This window comes from Rhopalosiphum maidis, chromosome 2, assembly GCF_003676215.2.
Source record: "Rhopalosiphum maidis isolate BTI-1 chromosome 2, ASM367621v3, whole genome shotgun sequence".
NCBI lineage: Eukaryota > Metazoa > Arthropoda > Insecta > Hemiptera > Aphididae > Rhopalosiphum > Rhopalosiphum maidis.
Genome location: NC_040878.1, coordinates 34,940,609 through 34,967,119, shown reverse-complemented (window position 1 = coordinate 34,967,119; position 26,511 = coordinate 34,940,609). Strand labels below are relative to the sequence as shown.

The following is a 26,511-nucleotide window of genomic DNA, read 5'->3' as shown; positions in this document are numbered from 1 at the left end:
TTTATAATTTAAATCGGATGAAGAGCGCACGATAATATAATATGATGTACCTATGCGAGGTGATTGTGTATAAAGGACCTTTGAACTGACCACGAATTCGCACAACGACTCCGGCACGCACGGCAATATTATCATTGCATACGTGCGCGCTGCTACAGTATCCGATAATTATAATACGCGATTTTTTGGCGAGTCATCGCCGTCTGACGGCTGATCAACACTTTTGTTACCCGCGCGCGTGTGAATGTGTGACTGTGCCGATCGATCGTTCTATAATGATAAACGATCGACGAAAAATATCGATCGATTTATCATTGAAATCTAATACGTAGCAATAACAGCGCCTATCAGACGGTCGCGCGTCTAGTAAAATAACGCTTCATAAATAACAATATTTATAATATATTATATATACCATCGAATGATATATTATTATATTTGCAGAATATTGATAAACGATGCAATTTGCGCGCACTGTGCCAATCGATCGGTTAAAAACAAGTGATACTACTTAAACCGTGCGACATGTATTATAACTATATACGTGAGTTTGTCGTATACCGATATAATATATTGGTATACCTCGGTCGCGCCTCGTGCGGTATATTACATGTTTGGAAGAGAAAAATTTTAAAAACTCGCCATCGTTCATTATATTATAATATATTGTACCGTCGCAGAGCATTATCTCGCACCTTAATGTAGAGGTACATAACATATACTATAATATATACGCTTTCGTATATTATATATGGTCAGACACTGCGCTGCACGCCCGCACGTTAAATCTCCGTTTCAATAATGCAAATCACCGGTATAAACGGGAAATAACGTTGAGAAATAACCAGCGAGACGACGAAGCCCGTTGATTTATCTGATCATCACACATTATATTTTGTCCGGACGCAGTTTCCTTCGTTTTATTATTATTATTTTTTATTTTTAGTTTTGCTAATTTCTCGGTCAAGACCGCGGCATCACGAGTGATGGCTTATATTCGAGTCCCCGAGCGTTATCCGCGGTTTTGTATAGGCTATATATATATATATATATATATAGGTAAAACGAATGCGTCTATAGATATATTTATATTATATTTTTATTTTGACCTCGAGGTTATACACACACATTTGTACCGCACGAAGTGTACAGCATTTGTGAGTACAATATGTTTAAAAATAAGAGATAATATAATAATCAGGTTGCTATAACAATATTATACAAGTTTTGGCGGCTGCATCACTAATACGAATAAATACAGCAAATATATTAACTCAAAACACGCTCGCGTATAACATTTAAGCGCATGAATTTATCAAACACATTTGACCACTTAATATATATAAGTAGAATACATAAAAAAAATTATAAAACAGAGCACATAGGTAGAAGACACGAGGAAACTATACATCACAGTATCATAGTATACACTATATATACATATAGGTACAAAGAATTTGTTAAATACATAATAATTGCTCGAAATTTAGGAGCTCGTTACATACATGGCATGTGAATTCATGATATGTTTTACACAATGAGAATTATTATGCGTCCAATGTTTGCATCGTAATTCGTAATAACTATACATAAGTACAATGATACATTATAATTATATAATTACGATAGTGTCGGTACAACAACACATATTATATTATATTATAATAACGTGTTAGAAATGAACTCATATTATGAGCTGTGCATTCTGTGCGGTAGACATAAATCATGTACTAATAAATAATTATGACAATCTCAAACATCGATTTTCGCCTTTATCAATTTCACGTGCATAAGTTTGACTTACTTAGAACTCGTAAAGGTTTATGCGTAACGAACTGTCTAACATACTATATATTTTTGTAAAATAATATATATTGTATTATTATACGTCCATACTTCCTAAAGTCAATATAATTATCAATGTTAGCTATAATATAATATAATATTATACTATTTAACTCCTTCAACTTTTCAACATAATTTTGCTATAAGTATCCTTATTTCTTTAATATGTTATTAAACCATAATTTATCTTTATTACATTGTGTATTATCTTATCTTATATTTTATATTGTTAACTTAATTGTAAGCAAGCTGTTATTTTTAATGCTTATATAAACATATTATATAATATATATCTGCACCACATTACATTTCGGGGGTGTCACTTAATAAATTAATAAGTAATGTATCCCTCAATTCCATAACAGTAAGCCCAATATGTGCATTTGCAGGGTATAATAATCTCAAATGTTGAAGCTTATAATCCCAATAAATAACAATAATAATAATAAATAGTCACGCAGCAGCGTGAGATAAAATTTATCTAATGAGTTTCGTTAGAATTATATCCTGCACCCACCGATCCACCAAATTAAAGAGTACCTAGCCTGTAGAAATGAGTCTCCTTCCTTAAAATGTACATAAATGAGTATCTAAGTCGTTCATTAACACTATTCCGCCAGACACTGCTACTATAGTAATAATAGTAATAATACTTCAGTACTCCAACCATTTACCGGTAGCCACCTATCTACCCACCCACCGAATGATGTTAGTCCCGGGACTCGGAAAACTACCTTTCCACCCTCACTGAATAATAATAATAATAATTAGTGACATGATTATTGTCGCAAGTATATTTGAATTTTCATCTATTCTGTGTATACGTTACGGATCACTGTAGTGCGTATGTTCGAGCGTTAAAGTCTTTCGAACATACTCGGATCCACACGCGATAATTCATCAAACACTCCACGATAGATCTACACTGTATACAGAGTTAAGCTCACTGCGTATAAACAATCCGTCTTTATATTCCAAATTATAGAGGCCAAACCATCTATCTATAGTATGTACAGATGTACATTCGTGTACCTTTGACCATCACCACCCTTTTTATTCGTACCTGTACAGCAGGATGATAATGATAAGATGTAAAACGTGAAGGAATAAATGAACCGTAAATAAACGGACAGTGATAAAACCGAATATCGCTTATTGCATGTATGTACGTAGCGGTGGCGGATGCCAACATAATAGATATCAATAAAATATAGGTATCGAATAGTCGTCGTCCGCGGAGGACGCGCGTGTTGGAACGCGCGCGTGACATAAACCGAGAATGCCTTTTTCTTCTTCTTCTTCTGCGTTGATATCCGATGTGGTGTCAGCAATTCGCACGCGTCTTTATATATATATAATATATAATATACGCTAGACACAGTAGGCATATCTATATTATACATGTGCGCATATTAAAAGGTAATGGACGGAGAAAACGAAAGAAAAAAAAAATATCGCGTGTATAAAAATAATCGGAACAATAATATGGACGGCAACGTTGACGATAATAATATTATTATATATACATATACTTGAGACGAAGAGTGTGCGCCATGTCGCGGCGTATTATGCGCGCACGTTATAATAATATGTACGAAATTGCACTGTGTGTGGCGTGTGCGCGGATGCGATGTCTCCAAAACGGACAGCACAATGGGCGAAATCGATTTAGGTGTATGTACCTATACATATAATAATATTATATCGTATTTTTTTTTTCAATAATAAAATATTATTAATATCGGGCGACAACAACGTTTCATTGGAGTATTATTTTTCTTCCACTACACCAAAAATAAAATATATAATATAATAAATGATTATGTATATACCTGCATATATTATACTATAACAACGCGTTCATCGCACTTTTGCTGCTCCAATATATTTGGAGTGCTGTCATTCGTTCGAAGCGTCATAGGCTTACTTTATGATAACACATCTACTAATACACGCTGTAGTCGTGGCCCACCATCGGTCAATAGCACGGCAATATAATCATCACCTAATTGAAATTGTAGGATGCTGTCGATTTATGTACGCTGGTGTGATCAACTATAAGTACTGTAATCATTTTTATTTTTATCCATTGTACTCAAATTTAGTTTCCAATTATAACTAATTTTATAAATATATAAAAAAATAAAATTAAAATTAATAAATAAACTACAAAACACTCATCATTCCCATTGACTTCATAATGTATACTATAAACAATAACCAATTTCATAAAACATTTAAACTTTGAAAATAATTATATAAAAAATTACATGATCATTCAAACCTTTTCGTATAAAATGTATCCTTTGGGTTATATCGGCTGAAAACAAGAATAATCTAGAAAAATTTTAATCTATATAATTATTATCCATATACAAATAAATGTAATTGAACTTAGTTATATAAATAATTTACTTTGATATTATTTATATTACTTAGATATAACTAGTTATACATAACTTATGTTTATTTTTAAAATTATATCAATGAATATCTTTTTTGATCGTGTGTACTTAATTTCATTTTTTTCTTAGATAAAATTTATGTATTACTTATAGATTATAATACGATACTTTATATAGCTTATAAATAAAAATAAAATAAAAATCTATTAAGAACAAAAGTCATTATATCGAAAACTTAATAACGTTTAGCCAGCTATTTCACCATATTGCGTACTAAATACCTAATAGATTTTGGTATGTATACATTTTTCAGACGCTCTTTTACAATAAACGATGATACATTAAATATATTACATTCCTATAATATAATAATATTACCACCACTACCAAAACCGCATAATAAACAAAAAACGTACATAATGTATAATGAGTGTGTGTAAATTGCAATGATCTCGTTTACGCAAATTATTTCCCATGGAAATTTTCAATTTTCGATAAAACAATATAAACTAGTGCGTACACACATAGTACACATACGGTCATAAACGCTAACAATATAATATGTATATACACATAATATAAATATATATATTATTTAGTTAGTGTTTTATTGCCCGTAATAACCACGTTACGATCCTTGGTAAATGGTAATATAATACTAAATAGTTCACATCGTGGTCATTCACGATTGTAATGCGATTATAATATGTGCGAGCGGTCAACATATTTTCGACTGTTTAGTGTGTGTACGAGCGTTATAAATATATTTCCGGATACACTATAATCGTATATTATAAAACATATATATTATAATAGTTTGCGTGGTGGTATATTATAGGTACAGGTATAATAGGTACAACAGGCGTCCCAAATTTGGTTTACATTCAAATGCAAGCGTGAGATTAAAACGACTAAAATATTTGATTCGTGAGAAAGCAACAGGTAAATGATAATCGTATGAATGTTTTCAATCGAAATGGAAGTACGTGAAAAACAAATTTCTGAAGAAACAATTCCGTTTCCATTAGACAAAGTATTCACATACATATACATATTTCACCAAATATAAACTATAACTTATAAAAATATGGTTGTATCTTTTAAAATCTGCAATTTTATCTTCTAAAAATTCAATTCAATTCATTTTTTAATCACACACGTGAGTTACCTTTAGAAAAATTATACCTATACAAAGAAATTTCGCTATAGTTAAGAAATGCTTAGTCATAAAAAAGTAATAGATATAATAAATACAATTTTCTTTTCACAACTAATTCCTGCAGTTTACTAAAATGAAAACAAAAAAATAATTTATTAATAACTATAGCGATAAATAAGAAGAATACAATCGGACTGCTGGTGAAATTAAAACCGGCGTGGCAGTATTTATAATCAATATAACATGACATTTTTCGAAAAACAAACGGATAATGTCCTACCAAATGCCACAGTATCTAAGAAGAGATTTAAAGAAACCCTTTCTCCTATTCACCCACAAATAATCTTCAGTCCGGGCCTCATCGCTACAATTAAACTAATTAAATTCAACAAAATGTCCAATATAGACAAAGAAATATTAAATAATAATTTATTTACTAATTTAATCGTATGCATATAGCTGTACATTTTTGATAATCTCAAATTTTCGTTACAGCATTTTCGTTACTTATAACAAAAAAAAAAAAAAAAAACAAAAACAAAATGAATAAAAGACAATAAATAAAATAAAACTATTACCTAGAATCTAGATAATTATTTTTCTTTGTTTTTCAAACCAATTTACATTATCGAAAATCGATACATTATGTTACCTATTAAATTGCGTTGTAACTTAAAATAATGTCATTACAATTTAAAAATTGGACAGTGACAACAACGAAAAATAAATATTATTTTTATTAGAGGTTCACATCAGCATCAACTAATATACACTTATATATAACCATACATACATGCAGCTTGTCTTGCTCTTATAGTCTATGGACAATAATTTGTCATTAAATATTTTTGTAAAATAAATGCTTTAAGCTTCTAGACACAATAATAAACAAGACTAGGTCATTATAAGTAATTATTTCTATATATATATAATATAATGATCATATAGTTTTGGGCGTGCCCGGTGAAAATGTGTGACTTTGCAACGGCGGCGGCTCAGAATGTGTGTGTGTGTGTGTGTGAGTGTGTACTGCACGTGCACGTCTAAAGACGGACTAAAAGAAAAAAGAAAAAAACGGATATTTATCGCACGGGTACCTATGGGTTTTTTACGCATATTATTTCGCACGCGGTTACGGGAAATTTTTAATTAACGATCGATCGACAAAAAAAAGAAAAACTAATAATGAGATCGGTATCGCTCGCGAACACCGCTGCCGTTCTCACGCGACTCTCCTGTGGCATTAAGCTCGATATTGTATATATATATATAGAGGTACTTATATAATATACCTATATACAAGCCGCATGTGTTACACATTTTTTCTACCAATTTATCTGTTTAGCTCCGCTCCTCGCTTACATGATATACAGTGTACAGTCAACGTACATTGTGACCAATGTATATATAAATATAGATAAGTGTGCGTATGGTAACAAATGAAATACAAATATATATTGGCAGGTTTTACAGTATATGGTGCAGTTTTAGTCTCCCGTTAATAGCATTTTATAGATTAATAATTTTTAAAAACGATTTTGGAAAATCACCATCACAATATTATACTATCGTACGGAGCCACAAAATCATTATCATATTTTGTAGTACTTTTAATTTTGTTTACCGATAAAACATATCTGTTCTAAGATAAAAATGAAATGGCCTCATCATAATGTATGTATAGATTTGTGACAGTAAATATTTTCAGTGAGTCACCGTGCGTATTTATAAATGAATATGATATACATACAATTATGGACATATACTTACACGAAACAAAAACGGTGAGGGTTAGGTGAAATTTTGACAACTTGTACACGTCATGTGAAAAGCTGTTTTTTCCGCAACCATACATACTGGCTACTGATATTACGACAGCGACTCGAAACAAGTGATTTGCACCGAATTTGACCCAAAACCAAAACGTTATATCTATGTGTGTAACTATGTAATCGTTGGTAATGTGAAATACGAATTTATGAAAAACTGTAATTTGGGCCAAGACAAACACATGTAATTTGCAGCGAAACTAAATTCGCTTAAACTGTACACAATATCTAAGTAGTAATTTAGACGGTCAGGATAAACTTTCATCGGGAAAAAAACCTTGCTATTGTGTAAGTACCTATACGGAATACAGGTTTTTTCAACGTTCCAGAAAGATCATTATAAATTATTTTTCGTGTTTCTGAGATAGTCCGATCTATTCCGCGAAATCGTTTATTAGACGCAATAGTGCTTTCGATTAGATAGACAGCCTAACCTAACATACCTATATTAGTCTATCCAACACCATAAAACGTATCGGGACATTTATTAATTCACTTTTCCGATGCACTTCACAATTTATCACCAAAGTGATATCCGAAAAATTCAACACAGTAGTTTCATACACCGCAAACGTGAAATATTTTATGCATATTGACCACGCTTAGTGTTTAAACGTTATTTGAACAATTTAGACCAAGTGCAATATTATTATATTATTGAAAAAACAAAATATTATATTGTCTATTACCTATTAAGCGTATGCATGTTCTAAAATATAATTAAATCGAACTGACATGCAGCTCTGTAGGCGATCTCATTACATGACGTAAATCGGGATAGATACTCGTTTTGTTTTGTTTTTTTTTTTTTTTTTGTAAAGAAATAATTATATTATTATTATTGACCGCATTAAAATATAAAACGCACGTTTATGCATTATCATTCGTCCAGAGACGGCGACGGCTACGTCGACCAACCGTCATCGTATTATTATATTATATACGAACGACGACGACGCGACGGTGACGACAACGACGACGATAGCATGAGCACATGTATCTGTGCACCAACATAAGTATACTAACCTGTTTATAATGAAAAGAAAATAATATATTATACACACACATACTATACTGAGACAATTAATGTCTTCGAATGCAATTCGATTAAAACGGACGTGATTATTATATATTGTAACTTATACGAAGGGAATTGATTCACCTAATATAAAAAAAAAAATTAACAAATATAGTGGGAAATCGAATGCACTTTTAAAGATAAGCCTTTTATACAAGAATAATGATTAGTCATATTATACATTATAATAATATGATATGATAATGTGTCATGTGGTACACGTCGATAACCAATTTAAAATGTAAGGCTGCCACATATCATAAATCTTAGGTTAAATTTTTTTATAATGACAGTTTTCAGATTTTTAAAAGACAACTTTTGCCTGTTATGCGTTAAAATAAAAGGCTCAAAGCCCGTTGAACAGATCAATGCATTGTATATCTTAGTGTTTTATAAAACTAGACGGATTACACAAATTTCTGCAGTATACGTACATCGCACAATTCGTTGACCTATATATACGTTTCTATATTGTAATTCGCTAAAGCACGTATATATTTCGGGTACTGTCCGTTCATATGGATATCATACATATATAGCTACAAGGCGTACCCTCTTTCGGGAGTCTATCCACCGAACAGAAACTTATACGTCGATACGATGTCGTGCATAGTATCTCCTTGCAACCGGTTGGCATACCCAGTGTGTACCTGCTGTTATATGGTAATCGGATACCGCGGTTCTTATAAAACAATAATTTAGCAACCATATATATAATAAGCGCGCGGGTACAATATAATAATATAATAATACTTCAAGTTCGAAATGACTCCGGGGCGGCGGCGATATATAATATATTATACTATATATGTACCGTTAGAATAGGAATGTGCTGCAGTATATACTACCGGTCGCCGCTGCGGAGGAGGCGACCCTAATACGATTTTAATATGAATTTTTTTTAACGCTTTTAGTACAGTACACGCCTAATACCCTATGCATAATGTTGTAGACTAAAGCAATTGAAATAACATTCGAAGGAAACTGCAAATGCCGTTTTTTAGTCGTTATTGTTTTCGGACATTATTATTAACATCTCTGCTACCCACGCCTATCCTATATTGTTAATTATGTTATTATTATTTAAATTAACCATCAGATTCACAGATATATTTACATACAAATGGATTACATAATACACATACATTATGATAATGTGATGATATGAACTACTTAATAATCAGATAAGATACAACTATATGAAAATACTTATTTTATTCTGTAGATTGGTATCGGTAACGATTTTAATAGTGATGGAGACAGAGTGGAGTTCTGCAGATTGAGTGATTCGGTCAATGATTCTGGAATCATTAAATTGTCTGTCTTGAACGTATGTACGCGGCAGTTAGAGCAAATATGTTCAAAGTTGATATGAACCCCACATAAGATGCATATTTATTAATATTACTATTAGTAGACGCGTTTAATTACTTATAAATTATAATAATTATTTCTGGAGTCGGAATACTAATATATTGATATTCTGTATGATCAGTATATTATTTATTTTTTCTTGAGTATAGCGAATAGCGAACTAACATAATATGCAGAAGTGCATTACTGCACATTAACAATTGCATATAGGTATAATATTATAACAGTCTATATGCAAATTTAAACGTGTGCGTCGAGATTATCGTGAGGTAAGCTGCACATACATTAATAACTAAGTAACACATCATCAAGTAGGCAAGAACTTTAGTTATATACATCGTTATTCGATATGTTAACATGTATAGTTTAATGTGTGTAAAATATCTATTAAAAATGTTTGCATTGAATGTGCAATTTAAAAAAAATAAATTTATGTGTAAAGTTAACGAGTGATTAGTATAGGGTAGCCACACATCCAAAGAGAAGTCTCGGAACATAAAAAAAAGTCCTGGATTAAAGTGTATAGTTTTAAAAATGCTGGTTTTGATTAAATGCATAAAAAAAAAATTATGAATATGAAATGTCATAAAATACTTGATTATAGGCGAAACCGGGTAGTTTCAACATGATACATTATAATTTATACGCTGTTTATCTAGTCTTACTAGATGATACGTTAATTTTATTTTATTTTTAGTTTCCAATTTCTCGTGGCGGTTTATTATTTTAACTACTGTATATAGTACCTGTTAAGCGACGGAAGGATACAATACAATAACAGATGGGTTATAAGGAGATTAGTTGGATGTTTTAGATCTAAATTAAGTATAATTCGTTATTATTTTATACTTTAAAAAAAAAATTATAATATCCGTGTTTTGATTAATAATAATCCGTTAACCGTAAGTTAGTTCTATATAATATTTGCCCTTATTGTTAAATGTCCTTAACGACTGCTCTAGTGCTAAATGTAAATACGTTCAATATTACGCTACATACAAAGACGATCCCTTCCGATTAGTTCCACAGAGAAACTCGTATAATTCACTCTGTTATTAGCACATGCCTGCCGCCGCAAGTTTATTATGCTTCGGACGATCCTACTCAGATGTGCGCTATATAATAATATATATTGTATATACTACGCGTAACGAGGTTTTATATTTATATATAATATGTGTACGCGCGGCAGTTGTCGAAAATATAATACATAATAAGTCGGCTAACGACGAGCGTAATTATCGTTATCAAAATTGATATCTTATTTTTAATGCTTTTATAAACAATTCCGCCGCCAAACCCACGCGACTGCAGTTGTACTTATATGGGTACTTTAGCAGCTATATACCGTACCATAAACATGTTATTATGTATATATAAATATGTTTGAGAAATTTAGTCGGAATATGAACGTTTCTGAAACCGTATTTGTTTAAGTGGGCACCTTTAAGTTAATTTATAGATCTGAGAAAAAAACGTAATAAAATTTTTTTACGAGATATTTATAATTTTAACGGTGAATGTGCATTATTCACACATTATTGCAAAAAGTAATTATTTTTTTGTTACTCAAAATTTATTGTTATTAAAACCATTAAAACATTTTGATACTTAACCGATATTCTGTATATTAAAATAGGTACGTAATATTAAGCAAAGGTATACAGTGAATGCCGAATATATTATATAAAAAAATCGGAGCAATAGTATTTTCATTTCAAATTTAGGTAAGAAGAATGGAAATGATAAAGGATGATCAAGCCACAAACTACTAGCTTTTCTGGCTTTTGAACGATTTTATAAATAAAAAATTACTACAGTTTGTCAAAATGCCAATAATAAAACATATTAAAAGAAAAACATTTTCCGGGTTACCGTGGCTTAGATCCGAGCACTTCTATTACTTGTTGATTTTTTGATCGCGCCACCGTACATATGTTTTTATCTTGAGTATATGACGTCGACAAAAATACGTATACTAGAAGTTTACTTATTTCAAAAGTATCGTGTACTTACTGTACTTATACCGAATAGTATTAATATTATACACAACCAACCACAGAAATGTGATTTGACGTGACGAAATAATTATTTGCTTGCATACCATCATCATGTGAACTTGCCATACATTACTGTCTTGCGGTCATCAAGCGCAAGCGGTCATAGCCTTGTAGGGAACTACATAATATTATTATATAACTAGTAATCATATATTATGGTAATAATAATATAAGCAATATAAGCATCTAACTCCAAATCCCGATGGTATGCATACTTGAAACGGCTGAAACTGTGTATTTCGGAAGATCAAAAAACAAAATCAAATTAAAAAAGTCGGATATTTTTGTAAAATATCTGAAAGTCTTGCGAATAAGTCTTAAAAATTTCATAGATTGCGTATTATCTAATATTATCTAATATTTCCGACGTTGTACTGTCGCTTAAACGCGTTTGAAAATAATAAACCGATGACAGTGGTGATAAACTTAAAATTTAATAAATTAAAGATTATTGTTTTACCGTATATATCTAAAATTATAAACACCGCGTTCTTCAAATTAAACACCTATATAGTCACACATCCTAAACATCTAATTTTATATGATAATAATTATAAACTTTGTGTTATTTATTTAATAAATATGGAAAGTAAAATATAAAAAAAAATCATAACTAAATTTTACCACGTGTGAGAGATGTTAACATTGTAAATGTATTTCTTACATAATCCTAAGTAATAATATATAAATAAGTTCAAAAATTATATTGAATTTGTACGAATTTAATTATCTCCAATTTATAAAAAACAATAATTAATCAAACATATACTTTTAATTTAATTTGAAATGAAATAATAAAAAAAAAAAAAACTTAAAGTAATTGTCACTTGTCTTTACAGTTGTAATTAATGATTGTATTTCGTAGTTGCAGAGTAAGTACTGCCATAGATATGTAAAATTTGAATTTAGTGGTAAATCACTGAATGATGAAAACCGATTTCAAACAGTTATTGAATAATAATAATACATATTAAAATGTTAACAAATGTTCATCCTTCTCTTCCCGTCCATTGATTATTTTAAAATGTAGAAAATTATTGAGAATTTTAATATTGTTCTGCTAAAAATGTGTATTCAGAACTGCATATACAACAAAAAAGATCATTGTAAAATCAATACAATTATTATGAACGAAACTAAAAATCAATAAACTGCACCATGACACAACGTGATATTTTATAATACCATGATAATTTACACGTAAATGTTTTTCCTACAATAAGTATGCCTACAAGGGACACACAGTCATACACGCATATTATATAATATATATATATTTAAATAGTAATAACCACAATGGGTACTTTATCGAAAACATAAGTATTGGTATTCAATTATTGAATATAATAGTATATTGTGCATATAATCGTCTGCAGATGAAGAGTCACCGAAACAGAAAACTCGCAAAGTTGTAACCACTACGCGACCTCAAGACAATTATTGTTATATTAGGATACACGACGTGACGCGCGTGCTCGAGTGTACAGTAGACCACTTTCCAGTGTGTCGCGTATTATTCTTTGCAGACGGACGAGACGTAACGTCTCCTGTGCATCAACCGCCAGACAGACACGATAATATAAAATAATTATTATTATCACTATTGTCGGGCGGCGAGAAAGGATTAATCGAACGCGCTAACGCAGCTATTGTGAAAAACCAGTGCAGTGTACACGCGCGCGTATGGCGTATAATGCATACACGTACCTATATTATACGTTTACAAATAATCGCATTCGAAACTAGAAACCGTTTCTGGGTCCGGCCGCGTGTGATCGGGATAATCTCCAGCGTGCCCTTAATGCGTTCTCCGGGTAATTGTCTGGACAACTGCGCAACGCGCACTACTCGGAAACACACAATGACTACGAGTGGCACACTCGCTCGTTCAATACGACGAGGAGTCTTATTTGCGGTATGCCTATATATATATATATATAAATTGTACACGTATGAGTGTATATTGTCGACCGGAGTCTGTATGTGAGAGTCTCGCCGACCGATCCGACGCGTTTGTGTTCCAAAATATGTTGGAATTCGCGAATCGCATATTATTATTATAATACGAGTGTGTTGATGTCACTTTTGACACGATTTGTTCAGATGACGGTCTATACATGTAGTCATTTTCGAAACCCACCTGACCAACCGCTGCTACATCAACGAAATAACATACTATATATTATAATACGCTAAGCGCATATGTAGCATATATATATATGTGTCAGGGAAAGCTTTACCAATCGAAAATAGAATAAAATATAACGATATTAAACATGACATTGTATACATGTATAACCCCTTTTTACGTATAACATAATATATTATTATACGGTTTAAAATCGGAATTGACTCAGCACTCCGAAAAACATTAGCTATTTTTACACTAGCTGATTTAAATAACTGATTTCGGTTTACCAGTCAAGTAGCACAAAACAAATGTTTTTCTTTTTAAATCGTAGACGATTTGCTGCAACTATGGCGCTGTGCATCTTATGCACATACGATTGTCGTGCGATAAAAACACAAACCGTCTGCGATTTAGAATCGTCTGTAGCTCGGTTTGATGGCAACACAACTAATATTGCCATTAAAACGTTGTAAATGTTTACCTATAGGACCCACGCAACCGCACACGACAAAACGTCACACAGTCTCGCATTTTAAAAGCGGGTTTTTTTTTTTCGAGTCGAAACAACTGCGACAGTAATACACGAGTGGACATAATAATTCATCGCGACGGTGGACATAATTTCCCGACAGTTGTTATCGCAAGACGTTTATCATCATAAACCGTCGTCCGACGTCTCGTCACACATGTACCGACCTACGTAGTACACACATGAGACGTATATGAAAACGGGGCGAAATCAATCACGTTCGAACACGCGAGGACCTACATCATTGCATCCTGCTGCAGCAGTCGGCGCGGGTCTTGCGAAGTGACCGAAGAATGCGATTTTATACGCGTACACGCGTATATACATAATATATATATAAATATAATATATTCTCTCACCGGGCGGCGGATTAACATCTAAACGCGACCGCTGCACATTTACCGTCGTCGAAACGAGCCGATTTGACATGGCAGTATAACGTATATATGAAGGTATATGGGCTACGCTTAATCCCATCACGACGTTTTTACCGTACACGAGAATAGTGACGACGAAGATTATTTTTTATTTTTTATTCTTTATCGTTATAATAAACAGCGATCAGGCATGCGCGTTCTACGCGCCGCATGCATACGCGGCAGCAGACGTCGTCGGAAGTTGATGTTCACGAACGCAAATGACGTCGGTACATAATATTATAATTTATAGGCAGGTATAGTAATAATATGGCTGCTGCAACCGTCGTCGTAATATCCACTCGTACACGGTATACACACTATTACAGTATTATACACCGGAACAACGCTCCCCCGTATGTGCAGCAACGACAAAGTCCCAAACCGTAAAACACGCGACGACGACGTAAACCGGTATCGATATAATGTAGATCGGCGGGAAATGGACCACGACCTTCGCGCCGCCCGCGGGGACGATTGCGGAAAAATATTCGACCGAGGGCGCCGCCCAGCTGTAAGTGAATCGCAATTACAATGCGATGATAACATTACACGGTCTCCGGTCTGTACGACGATCATTACCGGCGAACGCGTCCAAAGAGACCGAGTCCAGGATGGGCGCCGGGCGGGGGGGAAATAGAGTTACGGTGGAATATTATTCTGCTCGTCGCAACCTCGCCCCTACACTGCGGCGTTTTTTCCGGTTCAAGGTCGTCGAGCACACGGTCGATCACGCAGCTGCACTCTGTACATTTCTATGCGTGCATCATGTGTATATACGTGTGGGCTATAATTAGACGGAATCACGTCATTAGGACGTAATTGCGAGATTCGCGGCTACCGACGGTCGTGGTTTTTAGGCGTTTCTGCGGTCGGGCGCCGCTACCGGACATAATATATAATATATTATATTATGCGGAGAAGAGTTCCTAATATATATATATATGTATGTATGAGTATGCGATGAGGCGACTCGCCGACTTCGTTCATCTGCCGCCGCGACCGCCAATGATGGATGAGATCGGCAGCTTCGGTCAACTACGAGAGTGATGGAACGGCTGTGCGGGGGACGGGTGGGTCAAAGAGCGCACCGGACTCTGCAATCACCGTTGCCGGGGGCCAGTCCTGTTAAAGAAAACAAATACAGCTAGTTCTGCACTCGACTAGTGTAACACGCATATACATATGATGTATAAATAATAATTAAGTATAGGAAGCCAAGGCGAACAATGTGAACCATATAGCCACTGCCACTAGAACAAAAATAACTTTCGACGGCGTATGATCGCACAAGGCTTCGTTGTATCATTATTATTTACTCCATATTTGGTGTACGGTACTATATAATATATTATATATTACAAAGACGCGCGAGATTCGCCGTACCACTGTCACGAAGGGTCGGCCCGCGTGTTATCAATCAACTGCATGACCGGTGCCACCTTTATATAGTTTTCGTTTTGGATTTCGTAATCATGTGCCAACAAAATGCGTGTTCTTATTACGCGATTACGAAACAAAAATCCGGATTCCGGATTTGGATATACGTCAAACGCCGATAGATAATATATTAATATGATAACAACTATATTACTACGCTGTTCTCGACGTGTAAACATTATTATTATTATTACAAACATCCTGCGCCGTGCGCATTAATCGTCGAGAAACGACATTCTGCGGGACGATGTAACGCCGCCGCATCGTCGTCGGCCATTCGAATTATATTAAGACCCGACTTCGCGGAAGTCATCCTGCCGGCATACATCGTTATATACGACGATGCCAACAGCGACGGTGTATAGCCAGCCCGGATCCGCGACTTCTCTAACCGAACGATAGTACGTAAAGACCGGCGCCGCTCGATGGAATCGAGTATATTATTATCATTGTATTGCTATTATATACACTACCTCGCCGAGAGACCAATAAAAAGTGCAGCGCATGATTTCCGCGGCAGATATCCGTTTTGCCTGCGCGGAACGGTTCGCTGTATATTTACGATCCGAAACACTGGCCGTCACATATGGCACACACGCGGTCGTCGTTTGCCTACATTTTATTTTATTTTTCCCCCGTCAGAATTATGTTCAGTCACTGCTCGTTATTCTGGTATCGTATACGGTTAACTCTTTATCCTCAAAATCTACGAAGGTATAATATTCAGACTCTCGACAATTGTACGGATAGGTACTATATATATATTATACTCTTTACTTGCAGCAATGTTAACACGGCTGCATGAGAAGTATACACACACATATGCCGTCAACACACTCGAGTATGTAACTTACCTACATAAATACCACACCGAGCAAATGGAACAATGAGTCGTAGTTTTTAACGTCAGATTTTTTTACCTTTTTTTTTATTGCAAAATTCAGTCGGACTGGCGGCCACACGGAAAAATGAACAAAAAATCAGTGTCGAAGGTATTATTTTACATTTACATGCATACGTATACAACTACTACTCCACACGTTACACTACATTTTACTGTACAATGGGATACTGAACTCAATAGATTACGAGTTTGTATGTTATAACTTATGACTTTTATACAATTAAAATTTATTTTTTCAAGTACATATCTATTTACAAATATCGAAAGTGTCTCCGGAGGACGAATTGTATTACAGAATTTCAGAACCGGAAGGACAGAACTACAGAATTAAGAATAAAGAATGAAAAATAAAAAAAATATAAATTATACAATAACAGAAGTAATATAAATTATTATTTCACAAAAAATCATACAAGTAAATTATTATATATATATTTTTAAATTTCTAGCAGAGCGATGAATAAGCGACAAAATGTTTCAATTTTCACTGTAATAGTAATTTTGGATAGCAAATTGGATCTAGTTAGTACCTACTACGGAGAGGTAAAAATTCAAAATTCCCAGTACTTTAGTCTTTTATAATTGGGAAAAATAAACAAAAATTAAGAAAAAACAGAAATTGTTACGAAAATCTAAAATTTAGACAGTTTTGGTTCAGAATCGTTTTTGACGTATTTAGTAATGAGTTATTATAATTGAATTAAAATTTATTAAAATCCATTATATTGATTTACTCATTAATAACAAATTTCATTCAATAGGTACCTAATGTAAAGCCGACCGGTGTCCACTTTATTACCTATTTTTTTTTCTTATGGAAAACTAATAGGCAAGTCTTATTTACTAATTTTAAATTTTATTTATACGAAAATGGAATCATCCTGTCATTGATTCGATGAGAAGTGATCTATTTTTATTATATTTATATTTAGGAAATCATAAAATACAATGTAAAAAAAAAAAAAAATAGAAATGACTAGTCTAATATAAGTGCATATATTATTAATAAAATAACATATAATATGACATGTAAAAACCTATTTTATCGTTCTCGGTCAGTCTATTTACAAAGGTACCGCCTAGGTATATACATATATGTGTGTAATTAACAAATCACAATGAGCTATTTACGCGTGCGCGTACATATCTTCAATTCCAGTAATAACCATAATCGCATGGTAAAGTAATAATGCAATATATTATAAGTTTTGTTTTTATACATATTTTTTTACAATATACAATGTACACGTTACACACGGTGAAGCTGAAAAATAATTTCAACACTCAAAATTATTTGTTTTTTTAATTGTATTATTCCAACATTAGTCGTTATATGTTAATTATTTTATGAAGTATAATCATGTAATATTGTACTGCACGTATGATTATAATAAACCTAAATCAGTCAGACGGCACAAAATCTTCAAAATAAAATTTTTGGAAAAAGTTATAATTTCTATTATTTTTATCATTATTCGTAAAATAATAAAGGTTATATACTTTTTTAAATAAATACTTTTAATTTCATAAACTAAAGTAGAATATTATTCTATACATTTATATTTCAAAGAATAACTTCGAAGGTTTAATTAAGGATTAAATAAGCTGAGTATAGTGGTCCCCGATCCGCTACCTTGCTAATTAAAACTTAAAATACGTTAAACCAACAAACGACGAGTGTCCAAAGTTAGGCTTTCATAACATATATTTCAAAATGTATATAATGTAATATGTTATAAATCGGAAATTAAAAAAAAAAATGTATGTAGGAAATTGGTATTAATAAGAACTATAATTTTTTTCGAAAATCGACAACTGTATTATATTTTATAATACTTTTTCAGGAAATGAGTGATTAGTGTTTACTGTTAAAAAAAATCACTCTGTATATTATTTGAATGTATATATTATAGCTATGACAGCAGTGACGACTATGCATAGACAATATCGAAAGGCACCAATAGGATGCCGGACAACTGCTGTTGAGACGACTGTCGTTATATAATACATATATATACACACAAAGTATCGCTTATTGTTTTTTTTTTCGTCGAATGAAAAACGAAATCTATGTATCCATGGCACTAATGAGCGTGTACACAAATGTATATCACAGCATGCCCTCGGGCGCGGTATACATCGACAAACTGGCTTTTATCGACGTCCCGCAATAGTAGTACGCGGCTGCGACGTCTGTAGTACGCACACACGCGCGCACATATATATATATTATAATAAAATAATAACATAATATAGTGCACGCCATATGGGGGTGACCCGTAGAAAATACATTTTTGTTTGCACATAACCAGTGCACAACGAAAGGATTGTGTACGCGGAGAATAATAATTGAAAAGTCGTATGCTAATAAGTGTGACGAACAATAACACATATTGATATATAATATAATATATACATACATGGGCGTGTTGTATTATTGTTATTGTATTAGATTTCGTTTTTCTTACACACAGAGTAAGAGAAAACCGGAACGTTTTCATCGCATAATTCATATATATATACGTATTTGAATGGTCTTGAAATGGTCTGTACGATATTATATGCACCAATATGAATGCATGTAAACAAGACATTAAACTAATTCAATTCCAATATGTATTACGTACGATAGTTTGACTACCTATATGATGTGTACTATATATACACGTTCAACATTATGTATCTAAAAATGCGGGAAGACGTGTTAACCCAATTGAAAACAATTAGAATAAGAATATGATAAATGCATCTTAAATCGATATGAAAAAAGAATGCCAAGGAAAAAAATCTATAAAATATTTATTACCATGTAATAGACTAAATTTTAGCCACTAAATCAAGTTTTAGAGAATAAAATAATATATATGAAGTTTACAATTAATTCATTGAATGTTTAGTGATAATATGGTCTATGCAACACGGCATAATAACGTAGCAGAAATAAAAATAGACACATAAATATGTACCTACTTAATATTATACGTATCTTTGTAGGTATTCCAAGATATATCTCACGAATATTCGTATTATAATATATTGTAGACCGCGAGGTTTAAACGATTGGTTTTAATTTCTACACCCTTCGGCCGAAACGAACAACCGACCGGCGAGTCGATCGAATCGGATAGTGCACACGAATCCGAAAGATGCTGTCGACCGATTGCAGACCCGCGCAGGAGGTGCGTATCATAATAAAAATAATAAAAAATAATAGCAATAACCGTGTAAGTCCTGCGTACGAATATCGCGTGGAAATTTAATAACACTTAAACGCAATAAAAAGCAAATAAAATAATAGGCGGCGGTTATCATTACAGCAGTACCTATAGGGCAGGCGACGTGGGATAACGGTACACGCACAATGGCAGGCCGTCGGCACAGGACGATCGTGCTGCAGCGGTCCAGCATATATGTAGGTACTTTATTTTTGTCTTAGAGCGTGCGAAAACAAAACAATTTCCACGCGCTCGTCCGAGATGATAAAAATTTAAAGTCGATAAGCTCGCCACGACGACAATATAACGAAAACGCGAAGATCGCAGCACGCCACGCAGCGAGATTTCGTATTGTAGTGCTGGACGCGTACGAAAAAATATTCTTATTATTATACGTATCATTATGTTATTATTCAGTGGAAAGTGCACAGCAATGCGATGCGCTAGACAGTGTACGTATATGTATACCTGTGTACATCGATCATCGGTTTTTTTTTCACTTTCGACCGACAAATCGCAATAATATGAATAACCCGACTATATATATATATAAACATATATAATGTTTATAGATGAGTGTAGACTGCAACTGTCCGCGCGTAAAACAAGATAATTTAAAGAACAAACGATATTATATTTATTATTAATATGTGAAAATCATATACATGCAATATAGCGACAGACGAGAATAATATGGATGTCCGGTGGTAAAGTCATGATTAAAGAAAGATATATAGAAACCAAAAGGAATAATCACTACGACGACTACTTTAGTCGTATCTTTGTTATCACTAAATTTATCTTCACCGGTAATTATGTATAAGTATATGCTATATTATATGCCTAATTATAATAATATAATTCCTTCTTGTAAACGTCTTATCCGACGACGACGACACGCGCAACGGTGACACGAAACAAATTGCTGTATAAGTAATGGCTGCAAATCGAACGATCGATCATCGATCGCCCGAAGGACGCATGAAAATCAACTCGGGATAAAAAAAAGACGATGCGCATGGGCACGGAGAGGAGTTGTAAGATCCTATTTGTTCGTCCGAGTTTGATTGCAATTTTTATTATTATTATTTTTTTTTTTTTTTGCAATATATATGTACATTTACACGCAGGCAGTATCACGATGTAACGTATTTGCCGGTATTCTTATAGCTGTAGATGGTCGAACAGCATTCCGGTGGCGCGAGCGCAATCGATGAGGTATTTACCGCCGTCGGTCGTTTGATGACGAGAGAACGATGAGTTCGATAGCTGATTGAGTCTCCGAGAATCGAAACGCTTAGTATAGCTGCGTAATAGGTCGGTAATTACACGCCATCGAAATGTTCACTCAAAAAATCCAAGTCAAATAAATAAAATTTAGATTACACTTTATAACGTCATGCGTATCCGTATGCCGAGATCAGATGTAAAATCAAAAAATTGGTGTAGATATATATTTTTGGGGTTTAAGTTTGATGAGCATATTTTGGAAGACAATCGTTGTTGGTCTCACAGCGTTCATGTAATAAGCGTCCGTGTTATGCGTTACTGATTAAGCAAGCGATGCAAGCAATACACCTGTATGATGTACTTATACTAGTATAAACGTAAGCCGTTTAGGTGTAGGCGTAATGGGACGCGGTAGCCGACAGCAATTCTCGAGATACCAAAATAAAAAAAAATAAAAAAGGCGTTAAAGTCTCCGACGACTGTCGACGCGGGAAAAAAAGTTACATCTCATTTTATCGGTCAATTATATAACGGCGCGTTGCCAACACGTATACCATAATACTACTACTTAGTTCTAGGTATTTTCGTTTTTAATTACGATTTTTTTTTTCATAAAGACAACGAATGCCGTTTGCTGATAAGATCTCAGGCACGTACCCCGCCGCGACGCTCCCAGACAATAATATTATACTCTCGCGGAAAACATTTAATAACAGACCAAATGGTTTTAATTGTTTTCTCGCCTCCCGTTGTGCGATCAATCGTCCAGAAATATCCAAGGTCCGGTCGTTTTTTTATTTCGATTTCGTTTTTTATTTAATTTTTTAACAACAAAAACGGTATATTTATACCAACACTATTATTTAAATGTACAAAACGTCCAGCGACAGGAACGGAAAAAAAACTGCAACAGTGATTGTGAATGCATGTATATAATAGTGCCGTTTAAAAATCCAAGTTTTATGACGCGAGTCGTCTTTTCAAAAATCGAACACGATCCGTCCACTCGTCTGCAACGGTAGACGGTTTAATATATTTAATATCTGTCTCGCCGGAAATTCAACCGTGCACAGTTGAACAGCACAGCGTGGCTCGGCCAGATTTTCGCTTAAAAATATTGACACGTCCCGATTTCAGTGTATGGGGGGTTTATATACGGAAAAAAGATCCGTCGATCTCGCGCCACAGACGTCTCGGGCCAAGACTGTTGATCAACGATGATGGTATAAATATCCGATAGTTATCACCGTCGCGCAGACGGTATGGTGTTGGTGGTCTATTAGTCGAACTCTCGCGCGCGCGCTCACCGTTGAGGTCGTTGACGAGGCCACCGCCGCGCGTGTTTCGGAAACGTAATTAGGTAAACTGACCGTCAAAGACGACGACGGCGACGACGATTTGGGCCTCGTGGATGGCCGCCATCAAAGCGATGTCGTCAAGCACACGCTCGCCCGCGCCCATCGTAAAAAGGTCACTGGCGCGTATACACATTTTTTATGTACACCTATCTATAGGTATACTATTATTATCATCAAATCGCGATGTACCGTCACGCCTGAAACGCGAGTTTCCTCGATTCTACGACGGTATCATCTGAAACCGCTGAGATATCATCGGGTTAATCGATTTTTTTGCGGAGACGAGTAAACTAAACGAACCTTAATATGCATTTTATGCAGGGTTACATAAAATTGGATTGGCTCCCGCCAAATACAATAACGATATTTAGGACATCGAATAAGCATATTATAATGGTATATTATTGTAATTTAGTATAGACTGTAATGACAAAAAAAAAAAAACTGCAATTAAACGAGGTAAACATTAATTGATAGACATCAGCTTTTTTATCAAATGACACGTACCTGAATCGTACAGATATATACTATACGGTGTATGATATCACTACAATATTTAGAGCTCTCTTAATTAAATCCCAAAAATAGTTAAAAACCGATTACAATTTTTTTTCAGGCCGAACAATAGAAGTCGGTTGAGTATTCCGTTACATAGGTATACCTACGCTTCAATGTCCAGTAACCTACTCTATAATATATTTTATTTAAAGGATTCTAACTACTTAATAAAATTAAAACCTATTAGTATACACTATATTGTATTCGATTATATTCTTTTTTCCATTTTTTCTCGTTGTTGTCGGTAACACAATAAGATATACCGTATATAAATACACTTCACCGGTTTCAACATCTTAACGTAATTTTTTATACCCACTTGCTGCTATACAACAAATGAAAGTTTCCGCGATCGATTATACAGAATGGTATAGACAATGATGAATATTATAAAAAAAACTAAAACGATTTTATTGTAATTATATTATACCACCACTACGTTGAACCAACGAGTTTCGTGGTGTTTCAGAAGATGGACTGCAACACATATGCTGACAAGTGATAACAACATTAGTGACGGCAAATTCTCGACGATGCGAAAAACTATTAAAAATTGTTCAATTATATTGTTCTTCGATATTCGCCAACGACCATCGAAATGCACGCTATACACAATAATATACACGTGTGTAATATTATTATGTGTATTATATACGATATGTAGTTTCACGTCAATTATAATTATACGCGTAGGTACATACTATATTATACTGTTGTCGTATCCTCGTAATACAATATATATATATATATCTGTGTTTGTAAAAAAGTAATTTGCGACGCGTACCCGTCGTATGCGAATAATATATAATGCCTATAAAATAATATTGTTGTATACTCGTTTGTAGTTTTTTTTTCTCGCGTTTTCACTGTAATTCTCATCCATCGCGAGTTTGACACAATTTTGTCTTTCCGTTTTTCTCGTATTTCTTAATTATTATGTATCGTGTAATTTATATTACTATACGATGTCTATGTATGTATACACATATACACACGCGGTCGTACGTACAGACTACGACGTACCTACTATTGTTCCGCTCGACATTCCTATACATATCTCTGTACGGATGCAACGTTTCCTTTCTCATCCCATGCAATATATATATTTATTATATTTGTGTGTACAAATACTGTCACGAACCATATACAAAACGTATATGATAATAATATACGACTGTTATACGGGTACCTGACGAAATCATATATATAGCTCCAGTGACTTGAAAATAAAACGAAATACATATTTTGTGTTATATTATTATTTTTGCGACAAGGAATGATGTACGACAGCCGGAATATCTGTATAACTCGGCGGTCGTTTTCCACAACCGGATATAAAATAATATTGTACCTAGGTATACAAATCACTGTTAGCGCTACCGCAATGAAATATAAACTAATACCAAATTTTCAATAGAACACACGCGATAATATCGACATACCTGTACATACCTCTCTTTCACATAATCCAAATCACACCGAATAAATGGTGAGTGATGTTGAAGATAAATGTACAAGTAATTTTATTGTGTTTTCAAAGTTTGTAAGTTCGACGATTTGAAGCTATGGACCAAATTAACTGGGAGCTAACTACACAATTCTCCGCTCCTCCCGCTTAGATCGCCAGACAACCAACTCACATTTACTTACAAATTTAGCTCATTATCTTTTTCGAGTGTAACTATAATAAAGTGAAGAGCTATTAAGTATTACTTCAAAGATATAAAACGAGTAACAAACTTATAGTAATTTAAAGTTAAAAAAGTACGGCTTTTTTTTTAAAATTTTTAAACAGTTTAAATGACCATTATATTTTGTCATTGGTTCTTCATTATTTGTTGTTATATAGAACAAAAGCAGAATTTTTCAATAGGAATAACTTTAAATTGCTGTAAGCAGTCAATCATTAAGATAAAAAAAAGATTACTCGTCAAAGTTTCTTAAAAAGAATAAGAGGTAAATTATTGATACATTTTGGTAGTAATAAAACTAATAATATATGTAATATGTTGCAATTTAAAAAAAGTTCTAGCTGTCCCGTGCACTTCATGACCTTACAAAATGCATCCGTGTTAGATTCGGTTGCTTAATGCTATACAATTTAGCGTAACTCTTGTGGATAAATAATATTGTTTGGTCCCATTTGAATCTAAGGTCATCCGGCTGAAATGTTTCAAATTACTATATTAAAAACGCGTAATAATTATTACAAATTACATAATAGTATGTATTACGGACCGCGTTGATATAATAATAATATCATCCCGAACTTTTTTTAAACACACACACACGCGCCTACGAAAATCTACTCTATTATTGTACGGTTTTCTGGCACGAGTCCAACGCGACAGCGGCTTTTCAACCGACATTGTGTCATTTATTATAATTATTATAACGATATGTGCAGCGCAATAGCTCGTAAATCCGTTTCTCAATGCAACCGGAGTTATGTGTACTAAAAATTTAATATGATGCAAATGTCCAAGCCAAAAATAGCTAAGTATGCGCACCAACAAAAAATAAATATTTTTTTTAAATTCATTAAACGATATTATTTTTGTAATCTGAATACCAATTTCATAATTGAAAGTAATTATAATTTATAATTTGTAGTGTAACACTGTAACATACTAACGATTACAAGACATTCATATGAATACACAAATTGTAGGTATACATAGTATTAGTGTATCAATTGCATCATTATGACCTTTTTATTATACATGCAAAGTAAACGCACTATAGGACAAAATACGCTTGAACTAAATTTGGTGTTCGTACTGATCAATTTGAAATTCCGATATGATTTGTATATAAAGTAAATTCAGTATCCATGAACACACATAATATTATAATTGTATTAATTAATATATATTTGATGCATAATATATCGTATAATAAACGTTTGAATGAAAGTATAGTAACAGTGTAATCATAAACGTATGTTCCAACACTTCCACTGCAGCATTATAATTACATA

At 33.4% G+C, this 26,511-nt stretch overlaps 1 protein-coding gene and 1 long non-coding RNA gene across 2 annotated transcripts in view; one reads left to right on the top strand and one right to left on the bottom strand.

Annotated features, from left to right (window-relative positions):
- LOC113555125 overlaps positions 1 to 17,408 on the top strand; it is a 31,415-nt gene extending 14,007 nt beyond the window's left edge. The window contains exons 2-3 of the long non-coding RNA XR_003405330.1: positions 17,050 to 17,107; positions 17,211 to 17,408. This is a non-coding gene — a long non-coding RNA (uncharacterized LOC113555125). The remainder of the gene's footprint in view (positions 1 to 17,049; positions 17,108 to 17,210) is intronic.
- Positions 1 to 26,511, bottom strand: part of LOC113555124 (autophagy-related protein 16-1) — a 155,250-nt gene that overhangs the window by 56,472 nt on the left and 72,267 nt on the right. The gene's annotated exons all lie outside the window — the stretch shown is intronic.